The following is a 12522-nucleotide window of genomic DNA, read 5'->3' on the forward strand; positions in this document are numbered from 1 at the left end:
ATCCCATTTCTATCATTAATGAAAAATTTTCTCATTAATCACACTTTTTTATATGATAAATATATAATATTATAGAATGTACCCAAAATTATCTACAAATTTCTACATTTTCTAGAATTTTATGTATTTTGCTATTTAACAATAACACCATGTGTTGATCCATTTGACATGGACAGTTGAGCCACTAACCCGCCACTTGGATGGAAAACTATTTTTTTCTTTTTTTAATTGATTTTAAATAATGCATTCCATTTTCATCATCACTAAAAGTAATTCGTATTTTCACATTTATTTTTGCACGTGGTATTATCAAATGATGGTGGTGATAATAATCAACAACCAAATGACCTTACTGATTGAACCGTTAACCTATTTAACCAGGAAAATGGACTATGATTAAGACATTAATTCATTTTTTTCATTGTATTTTATCCATTTCAAACATATTTTTTGTTTAATATGAAGAATATATAATATTAATATATGCTCAATTAAATTCTATATTTTTATTTTTTAATTTATGAGATAATAAAAATTACTTATTTGCCAAGAGGAAATGCAATTCCAATATATTGTTTGAACACTGTTTTTTAATATTGTGGTCAAATCAATTATTTATATATAATATATGTGTTATTTATTATTTATTTATAAGTATGTTATTTATATTGCATTTTTGTAACATTTTTATATGATGGAAATAGTTGGAAAATACTTATATTTTTTGTTTGTTTATTTCAACTGTTATATTTATTTTTCTTTAATAATTTATTATTTAAAAAAAAATTAAATCAGATCGTATCACATTCGAATATCCAACATCTTGATTAGATTCGAATTCGAGTCAATATTTATGAGATCTGATCGAATCTTTGGATCATATTAGATTTGAATATACCCTAATTCAAATATGATCTAATCTGTTTGCATCCCTACCAAACCACTTGCCTACGATGACTTAGATAATTAAATTATTGAACCATTTTACATGGTTAGTTGGGTGATGTGTTAGACATTAATGTTCTTTATTTTTTATCCTAATTAAATTATTCTCATTAATCACACTTTTTATATTATGAATATATATTATTATAGAATGTACCCAAAATTATCGACAAATTTTTACATTTTTCTAGAATTTTATGTATTTTATTATTTAATTATAACATAGTGTGTTGATCCATTTGACATAGATAGTTTAACCACTAACCCACCACTTTGATGGAAAAACCATTTTGCTTTTTCGGTTTATTTTAAATCATGTATTCCATTTTCATCATCGATAAAAGTAATTCATACTTTCACATTTATTGTTGTTTAATATGGTGAATATATAACAATAGAATTATATCAAAATGCTTTGTACAAAGCTTATATTTTTCTTTGAGTTTATGTATGTATGTATGTATGCATATATATATATATATATATATATATATAATATTCATTACTTAGTTATGACATCATAGGTTGACCCATTTTGACCTGGAATGTTAGATCATTGACCTACCTACCATGTAGATATGGAAATGGTTTCATTTTCAAACTGGTTTTTTGCATTTCATTTATATCATTGATAAAATAATTATTATTTATCATACTTATTTTGGTTTATATTATTAGTATATAATATTATAGATGTTCTCAAAATTGTTTCATATTTTTTTGTACTATTCTATTTAAAAAAAATATTTTTAATGATACATCATGGGTTAACCTATTTGGCCTGAAAGGTTGAACCACTAACTCTCCCCTAGATAAGAAGATGGTTTAATTTCTGATCGATTTTTTTTTTAAATAAAATAAATTTATTGATAATTTGAAAGTACATGAAGCCTAGAAAAGTCATATATTATATTTACATCAAACTTACTAGGGTAGTAAGCAAAAAGAAAAGATGAGCTAGAGTATTATGATCTCTAGGGTTATGCTTTGCTTGAAAGCCCTCAAATTTTGTGATATTGAGCATTATAGTTCCGATATGCATTTGAGTTATCCAATTGCCAATGTTGTTTCTTTCTTGAATGGCATGTATAACCAATGCTGCATCAGAGAACAGAGATATGTGTTTATATCATTCTTGATGTGCTTTTCCCAGTCCCTTAATTTCCTGATGCAAATAGTAAGTGATTGTCGTGAGTGGCTATGACAAAAGCTGCACTTGCACAATTTGAGAATGGATTAAAAGAACCATCAGTATAAATTTTGATGTGCTTGGAATCTATGGGAACCAATTCTTGCTGTAGGTTTCTTGGTCCCTTGGAGAGTTGGAGTTCCCTATCAAGAAGGAAAGATGGCATGTTTTGAAAAATGTCTTTGTAGCTCATTAACATTCCAAGTAACATCACTATTTAAAAGATGAGACACAAGTATTTTGTGATTACCAGATATCTGGGGAATATGTCTTGGCAAAGTAGGGATCCAAGGGTCATTTGCTGCATCTATCTTTGACCCATCATGAAGTATCCAGCAAACATGTGACTTGATCACTTGAGCGATTTGGACCGCTTTCTTCCACCAAGTTGAACTGCTTTTTGCCGCTTTTGCTACAAAAATGCTACAGTTTGGATAATATTTCTCTTTAATATAGTTGGCTCAAAGTGAATTTGCTCTATAGCATAATCTTCAAACCTGTTTTGCAAACATTGCCTTGTTCATCTCCTCTGCTAACCGGAGGCCTTCATCTTAATAAAATTATGTCTACTTTATCATACTTATTTTTTAATATGACAAATATATAATAATAGAAACTTGTCTATTTTTTTTCAAAAGTTTTTTCTATATTTTTGTATTTTTATATTTATAAATTTGTATTATTTATTTGACATCATGAAATTATCCAGTTGACCCAAATGGTTGAAGTACTTACCCACCACCTAGATGGAAAATATGATTTCATTTCTAACTTAATTTTAAAAGTATAAATCTTCATTCTATTAATAATTATTGTGTATGGATTTCTTAGTGAAATTTAATCATGATAAACAAAAGTGGGACCCAATTATTTATTTATAACATCATGAAATTATCCATTTGACTCAAATGGTTGAACTACATACCCATCACTTAGATGAAAAATATGATTTCATTTCTATATTTATTTTAAAAATATAAAATTTCATTATATTAATACTTATTGTGTATGGATTTATTAGTGGAATTTAATGATGATAAACAAAAGTATAAATGTTGGATTCAATGAGAGAGCATGTGATTTATTTAATGACTTAAATGTGAGGCTTAATAAGAGGTAATTGAATGTACTTAATGGTATTCTTTTAATTACATTTTCTACCCTTTCAATGGAGATAAACTAAATTCAAGAGGAGGGGTATTTTAGTAAAGAAAAATTCCAGAAGCCAATACCTCCTCAATGAGAGAGAGAGAGAGATGGGGCCCACATATATTTTTAAGTGAGACCCAATTATAATTTCAAGTGGGATTCACCGATTGCTTTTCTTTGAAAAGAGGAAAGTTCAAGTGGTATCTGATGGAAGGAGATTTGACCCGACCCCTTGGCCATGCGACATGTGGAAGCAACCGAGAGTGACCTGGCAGAAGCGCCAGCTCGGCACGGCAGCGGGCCCACAACCTTAGCTCCAAGAAAAAGAGTCCCGAGCTCCCCCAAGAAGGAACCTACAGCCCGGGCCCCGAGCTAAAGAGTCCTGAGCTCCCCCAAAAAAGGAACCCACAACCCGAGCTCCCCAAGGAGGAACCCGAGCTCTCCCTTCAAGGTCATGAGCCTTACAAGGAGCACAAAAGGCAAAAACCCGAACTGCCCACCCAGGGGCAGTTCGGGCCACACTTCTATCCGAACTCAAGACTTCACCTCACACACCACTTCGGCTCCAAGTCGCCTGACTGAACAACCGTACCTGACACCCAGGAAACCCGTACACGGAGGCGGCGCACCTAACTGATTAGGGGTCCGACACATGACAGCCGCCCTCCAACGGCCACCTGCCACTGCCATCTCAGACGGGGCAGAGACAGCCCTGGCAACTGGCAGTGGAGGTTATGACACCCGAACTGGCAACTGGCAGAGGTTATGACACCCGATCTAGTAGAGGAAATGACACCCCATCTGGTAGAGGTATGGAAGTAAGTGTACAGGGTGGTTATAAAAGGCCCCCATCTCTCAAAGAAGGAGGAGGTATGTGATTCTTGCGCTTTCTGGTCTTGAAGTTCTTCATTTCCCTTGCCTTCTCAAGAATACTAACTTGAGTTTCGGAGTGTTACAACCGGGTTCCCCCCGGAAGTCTCCAAGTTCTTCCTTGTTTTAGGCACCTCCAATTCCATCAGAGGCGAGGTAACTGGCAGCTAGGATCGACTGGATTGCGCATCATCATTTGGCGTCGTCTGTGGGAAGACTTCAAAAAGCCTCCCCTAACCTCTAACTCTCTCTCTCAAAGAAACCTTAGCTTCCATGGCTTCGTCCAGCAGCAACAGGCACAACGCCGACTTGAATGCTGTAGGGGAACACCCTTTGCTCGCCACTGTATGCGTCGGACAGTTTACCGTCCCCCTCTCGACGGACGGAATCCCTAGCCTCAATGCACCAAGCATGGTGGCACTTGTGAATGTTCCCCTTCCCCTCCTTATCGAGACAACTTTCGCCAAACCAACTGTTGTCCCTTTGACAACCAGCCAAAACTAGTTTGATGACTTGATGCAGTGCATGTAGGCAATGCAAGCCCAAATGCAGCAGTTCCAGCAACATCAACTCCATCAGCAGCAAGTACTGCACCACATTTCCCAGCATCACTACCAACAACAGTTCCCCCAACTGCCTTTGAACCAACCATAGCTCCCACCTCGGCACCCTGCTCCGAAGCCGGTCAAGCTCTCCCCTTAGGGCGGGCGCCTTCACCGAGGGGAAGCCTCCCAGCTTCAGAACCCCTCCAGAAGCCAGGCCTCATCCCCGGGCAGTAGGGAAAGACCAATCACCCCTACCTCGCAGCTCACCGGCGGATCAAAAACCTCCTTGCCGAAGTTAGCACCTCAGCACTCTAAGTTCGAGCTCTCGCTTGCAGAGAACCAATTTGGTGTCCTGGCCACGGACTACCAACAGTTCGGGCCGATCGAGCTTGGAAACACCGAGGCAAGTAGCGCCAATACTAGGCCTCAGAAGTGAAGACACCGGCGAAGTCGCCGAACTACCACCCGCATCTTGCCCGAGCTCCGAGGTAAAGAAACAAGCTCGGACGAGGTAAAATTTTCCCCTATTCTTTCAGTTCCTTCCCCCCTGTCATCAGAACTCCTTGTGGTTCCCATGCCCAAAGAATTCAAACGTCCTCCCCTAGACAAGTATGACAGGTCCTTTGACCCCAACGACCATGTCGATGCTTTCCAGTCTCAAATGCACCTGGCGAGGGCCAGCGAGTCCTGCATGTGTGTGGCCTTCACTACCACCTTCAGGGGAGTGGCCCGCACCTGGTACAGGAACCTGGCTCCTGGGTTGATAAGAAGCTGGACCCAGTTCGTGCAAGCCTTCACCGCGCACTTCGTTACTAGCAAGCGGTGCCCCCGAACCGAGGAGAGCCTCCTCGGAATAGTCCAGAGGGAAGGAGAGTCCATCCGGGGCTATGTCAAACAGTTCAATGACGCGTGCTTGCAGATACCACGCCTAGACCTTGCGGTACAGCTCGCGGCAGCCAAGAGGAGAGTGACACACAAGGAGTTCAAGTGGCACATAGTAGTCAACCAGCCCGCGACCGTAGCTGAATTCCTCAAGCTCGCGGACAAATTTATAAGAACAGAGGAGGAGATCAACCAAAAGGACTGAAAGTGGGATCGAAAAAAGGAAGAGGGAAGGCAAACCCTCCAACCCAGATGATAGGAGGAAAGACCCACCTCGGGGAACGAAGCCAAGCCAGTCGTTCCGAGCTCCCTTAGCAGGTCGGACAGACTACACGCCCTTGAACGTGAAGTGGGCCGAAATCTTAATGACGATCAAAGATGCCCCGTATGTGAAGTAGCCACCTCGTCTGAAGGGAAACCCGAACGAGAGGAATAAAAACTTGTACTGCAGCTTCCATAGGGACCACGGTCATAGTACCGAACATTGTAATAATCTCTGCAACAAGATAGAGGAACTTATCTGTCGCGGGTACCTACGAAATTTTGTACAGCATAATAATAATAATAGTAATAAGACAGGTCGGCAGGGAGAGCACAGCATGGATGCTCCCGAGTCCAGTAGCCAGCCAACTGAACCGCAGAAGCAGCCCCCGGAGGAAAGACCAGTTCGGGGAATAATCCACAAGATCGTTGGAGGATCAATCGTAGTAGGATGCACCTCGGCAGCAGATTGGGCATCAACCTGGGAGGCCGCCAAAGAAGAACAAAATCCCCCGAAGCGGCTTAGGATGGAAGACCCCATATTCTTCACCGAAGATGATGCGCACGGGGTCCACTATCCCCACGACGACGCACATGTCATAAAGATGAAGATCAACGACTTCGAAGTCCGGCGGGTACTCATTGACTTCGGCAGTTCGGCAGACATCCTTTTTAAAGCAGCCTTCGACAAGCTCTAGTTCCGAGAGAGTGACTTGAAGCCCGTGAACACCCCGCTGGTCGGCTTCAGCAGAGAAGAGGTCAGACCCTTGGGAAAGGTCACAGTACCTGTGGAAGTCGGCACGTGGCCTAGCACGGTAAGACTCAATCACGATTTCTTGGTGGTCGCGACCCCCTCCCCCTACAATGCCATAGTAGGTCGGCCGATCACCCACGCTTTAAAAGCCGTGGTGTCCACTTACTATTTGGCCATGAAGTTCCCAACGGACTTCAGCATTGGGGTAGTGTGGGGCGACTAGCTCGAGTCTCGCAAGTGCTACGTTGCCGCCCTCAAGGGAAAGGCCAAGGTAACCAGCGACCTCGAACTAGAGCGACCTGTGGAACAGAATGAGGAGCGAGCTGCACCAACAAAGGAAACTATTCCCATCTCTGTCTCGGCAGAAGACCCCGCCAGATTATTTCAAGTCGGAGCATCCCTGGAAGAACCCTTGCGATCCGAATTGGTACGCTTCTTACTCGGTAACTTTGATGTTTTCGCTTGGTCCGCGGCAGAAATGCCCGGCATAGACCCTATGCTCATAACTCACAAGCTCAATATTGACCCTGGAGTCAAACCCATTAGACAGAAGAAACACAACTTAGCCCCAGAACGCTGGAGGGCAGTCGATGAGGACGTCGAGAAGCTCCTCGCAACAGACTTCATAAGGGAAGTTCATTACCTGAGCTGGGTAGCCAACCCCATTCTGGTAAAAAAGACAAACGGCAAGTGGCGCATGTGCGTCGACTACACCGACCTGAACCGAGCTTGCCCAAAAGATTGCTTCCCCCTTCCCAGGATCGACCGCCTAGTGGACATGACCTCGGGACACGAGTTGCTAAGCTTCCTAGATGCCTACTTGGGCTACAACCAAATCAGGATGGACCTGTCTGATGAGGAAAAAACCACCTTCATAACCGAGTTTGACCTGTACTGCTACAAGGTTATGCCCTTCGGACTGAAAAATGCTGGGGCAACGTTTCAAATGCTTGTGAATAAGCTGTTTCAGCCCTTAATTGGCACAAAGATAGAATGTTATGTAGACGACATGGTCGTCAAGACACAGTTTTTGCATGAATTCTTACAAGACTTGCATTCTGTCTTTCAAATCCTACGTCAATTTAGCATGAAACTAAACCCAAACAAGTGTGTCTTCGGTCTCACCTCGGGTAAGTTCCTAGGGTATATCGTCAACCGGCGCGGTATTGAGGCCAACCCGGACAAGATAAAAGCCATCCTAGATATGAGACCACCCCGAAAAATGAAAGAGGTTCAGAGGCTGAACGGTAGAATAGCCGCTTTGAGTCGTTTCATGTCTAAGTCAGCAGACCGTTGCCTGCCCTTCTTCAAGGCAATAAACTGCAAAGGGTTCGAGTGGAACCCGAAATGCCAGCTCGCGTTCGATGAGCTCAAAAAATACCTCGCCAGTATCCCAGTGTTGATCCGGCCTGAAGAGGGCAATGTTTTAGAACTGTACCTCTTGGCAAGCGACGAAGTGGTTAGTTTGGTACTGATAAAGGAAGCAGATCGGGTCCAACGACCCATCTACTATGTTAGTAAAATATTGCAGGGAGCAGAAACGAGGTATCCGGAGATAGAAAAGCTAGCCTATGCGCTGGTCATTGCGGCCCGCAAACTCCGTCCGTATTTCCAAGCCCATACCATCATTGTCCTCACCGACAAACCCTTGAGGCAAGTATTACTCAGGCCTGAGGTCTCCGGTCGATTGACGAAGTGGGTCATCGAACTCAGTGAGTACGACCTCCAGTACAAGCCACGAACTGCTATCAAAGCTCAAGCCTTGGCGGATTTTGTTGCTGAATGCACGTTCAGCTCCGAGGTCCTCAACCCGGTTGAGCACGAGACCCCCAGTTTGGGTGAGCTCGATGCTCCCAGGTCGGTTGAGTCCGAGCCCTGTGAGGTCGCACCCAGTTCGCTATCGCTCCTGGTTAGGCTAAGCACGAACTGGGATGAGGAGCCCTGGATCCTTCACGTAGATGGCTCCTCAAATCAGCAGGGCAGGGAAGCCGATGTAGTTCTCCGAGGTCCGAGTGGCACGAAACTACAGTACGCACTATGCTTCGAGTTCACGGCATCCAACAATGAGGCAGAATACGAGGCGTTGATAGCCAGGCTAGCCCTGGCGCAAGAGGTAAAGGCAAAACACATAGTTATCTGCAGCGATTCCCAACTCGTGGTCAACCAAGTTACGGGGGAATATGAAGCCCGTGAGCCAACTATGATCGCCTACTTGGCAAAGGTAAAAGAGGCACTGCTTAGCTTCCAGTCACACTTCATCAAGCAAATCCCGAGGTCAGAGAACACTAAGGCCGACGCCCTATCCCAGCTAGCCAGCACCAGTGACAACACCATGAGAACTGTGTACATAGAGGAGTTACCTCGGCCTAGCATTCTCCGGGGGGCAGAGGAGGTCGCTCCTGTCACCCAAGCAGAACCGTACTAGATTGATCCACTCGCGAGCTTCCTGCTACATGGAACCCTCCCCGCAAAACGCAACGCCGCCAAGAGGGTAGAGCGCCAGGCAGCCAAGTATGTCATGATAGATGAACGACTGTACTGAAGATCCTACACGCTCCCCTACCTGCGCTGCTTGCGACCTCCTGAAGCCGAGCTTGTACTCTGCGACATTCATGAAGGCCTATGTGGCGAACACCTGGGGGGCAGGGCCGTCGCTTAGAAGGCACTACGACAGGGGTACTATTGGCCAACAATGAAAGTAGACGCCATCAGGCTAATCAGGAAGTGCAAGAAGTGCCAAAAGCACACCAATATTCACCACTAGCCCGCCACCGACCTCAAGTACCTCACCAGCCCATGGCCCTTCGCACAATGGGGTATCGACCTACTCGGGCCATTCCCGCCAGCAACAGGAGGAAGGAAATTCCTAGTAGTGGCAGTAGACTACTTCACCAAGTGGGTTAAAGCTGAAACTCTCGTAACCATCACAGCTCGAAACGTCCAGAACTTCTTCTAGAAGAACATAGTTTGCCGCTTCGGGCTACCTCGGGTGCTGATCTCCGACAATGGCAAGCAGTTCGAGGACATCAAATTCCAAGAGTAGTGTCAAGGCATGGGGATCCGGCAAAACTTCTCGTCGGTTGCGCATCCACAAGCAAACGGTCAAGCAGAAGTCACGAATAGAGCTATCCTCCGTGGACGGAAAGCCAAGCTAAACCGAGTTAAGGGGTTATGGGCAGACGAGCTGCCTAGCGTCCTATGGGCATAAAGAACTACAGAAAAGATCACCACCGGAGAGACTCCCTTCAATTGGGTAGACGAGCTCCCCTCACTTCGGTTGGAAGCATACAGCGGCAATACTAATAACGACGAGCTACGTACCAACCTCGACCTACTTGACGAGGTGAGGGACCTCGCATACATCAGGACCGTGGCATACTAGCAAAAGGTAGCTCGGTACTACAATGCCAGAGTTAAGAAACGAAACTTCTGCGTCGGCGACCTCGTTCTTCGCAAGGTCATGGTACCTGAGCCCGACGTTGGCAAACTCGGGCCGAACTGGGAAGGACCCTACCGAGTAAAGAGAGTACTCGGGGGAGCATACGAGCTTGAGACCCTGGAGGGTAAACAGATACCCCGGACTGGAACATCGTCAACTTAAGATGATTTTACCAATTAATGATCAAACTAAGCAGGCCATGAGCCACCACCAGAGCCCAAGGGCCATAATACCGAGCTAAAGAGGACCTCGGCACCTCATCAATGAAAGCAATCTGCACAAGTATGGATCCCGAGGTGCATAGCCCAGGGCCCAATTCAGCCTATGGTAACTAGCCCGGGCGGAGAACAGATCGGGCACATAGCCTTACTATGTTAACTCGCCTCGGGTTCTAAGTCTAGCAGTTCGACAACATAGTCAGCTCGGCGAAAAAGAAAATAACTGCCCAACACTTTGCCAAAAAAGGGGAAGTATTCATTGCAAAATGAACTTGTTTACACTTCATCCAAAAAAAAAAACAAAAAACAAAAACACAAACGAGCTCACAATCCTAGAGGTACATCTTCCTCGCCTTCAGAAGGGACATCGATAATACCCGAAGGTCCCGCTTCGTCTTCAAAATCCGCGTCATCATCAGTTGCGGCAGCCATCTCCTAAGTGATGCACGAAGTGGTTATGGCGCTGATGTTGAGCTCAGGGTATGTGTTCCTTATCATCCATCGGCTCAACTTGAAACCCCTTCTGTACGAGCCCTCCATCATGTCGTCAAAGCGTGGCGAAGTGATGTAATCCTCGACGGCTTTCACCTTCGCCTCCTCGATGGCCTGAGAGAAGATCTGAGTCTTCTCTCTTCTCCCTGATATCTTCCTGAAGGTACTCGACCAGAAGGCCTCTTTGTCCCTTCGAGACCTCGTTAGCTCGGCTCGCGCAGCACGGGAGGCCGCTTCAGCAGCTTGAGCTCGCTTCAAGCCTCTCTCCGCCTGGATTGCCAAAGCGTGGATAGAGGAGTTCACCTACCAGAATGAGAACAAATCAGCTCGGTAAAAAAAAAAAAAAAAAAAAAAAACAACACTACTCTGACTTACCACCATGGAGTGAGATGCAACACGAGCGCCTATGAGATTCGTAGGAAGATCAACCCACGCCGCGACCTCCTCAGGGCAAGTAGCCTTCTTACTTTTTCGGAGAGCGTAGCTCATTCTCAACACGCTCCCAACCTCATCCTGACTTCCTAAGCCTGAAGGCACAGCTCGGGTATAAGCTGTTTCGGCATAGGGGGCCCCTGCCACTTCCTGAAATGGAGGGGCCACCTCGGGCTCACCGGGAGGCTCCATTCTTGGTACCTCGGGCTCCGCAACCCGGGAAGGATTGGCGCGGACCCGCTTAGTAGCTCGCTTCCTCCTCTTCATACCATTGAACAGACTCGCACCTCGAGTCTTCTCTACCTCCATAACACCTGCAAAAAGGAGCTCGGCGTCAAAAGACGAAAATAAAAACAAAAGCAAAAGTATCTTTATCTGAGCAAGTACCCGAACTCAGACAGGCCTGAATAAGCTTGTCCTTCGTCAGGTAGACTTCGCATTTTAGCCCAAGCCGGGCCCAGTCCTGGAGACCCTTCATCGTATCTTCGTCTAAAGCAATAAAGCAACACTAGGGTCAGGAACGGCCAACCCCCACTTAGTAGGAAACGGCCACCCCGTAGCACTTCGAACCACGAAGTAGTCCCGCTTCCATGCCGGGACCTTATTTGGAAGATCGTGTAAGAGCTTGAAGCTCGAGTGAGGTGACAAGTAGTACGCCCTCCTATGCCCGGGCAGGGGACCCGCTTGTTTCTTAAGCATGAGAATAGCAAAAAAAACTTCCAGGTCCAAGGGAAGGCAGTGTTCACAGCACAAGGAGATGGTCCCGACAAGGTTACGGATGGAGTTCGGGTGAAGCTGACCTACAGTGACGCCGAAGTGGTTCATGACCTCGACGATAAGGGGATGGAAGGGAAGGCGCAGCCTGGCAACAAGCTGCTCTCGGAATATCACGATCTCGTCCGGACCGTGCTCCCAAGGAAAGTCGCCCGAGGGTAAAATATAAGTATATTCCCCGGGCAGGTTGTACTGAGCGATAAGGGACCAACTCCTCTTGGGCGTCATAGTGGAAGGGCCAAACTTATCTGGCACCCGACCTCAGCGGGAGGTGGATGCCAAGCTACCCGAAGTGACTCGACCTACGAGCTCGAACTCGTGCTCTTTCTCGAGCTCTACCTCGGGCCCCGCCTCGGACTCACTAAATCTGTCAGGGGCAGCAGCTCGGTTCATAGAACCAGCATCTGACCCCCCTAGAGGACTATCTGAACTACTCGAGGTAGACATCGAAACAAAGAGAAGGCTGAGGACTCACCAAGAAAAGCTACCAGACTATGAAAAAGTGACGTGTCCTGACAGCATTGGACGCGAGCTCAAGAAACGAATGCTGGAGGATGGCGAAGGAAAGTGAC

The sequence above is a fragment of the Nelumbo nucifera genome, chromosome 3 (assembly GCF_055504915.1).
Source record: "Nelumbo nucifera cultivar China Antique chromosome 3, China Antique-T2T, whole genome shotgun sequence".
NCBI classification, from domain to species: Eukaryota; Viridiplantae; Streptophyta; class Magnoliopsida; order Proteales; family Nelumbonaceae; genus Nelumbo; species Nelumbo nucifera.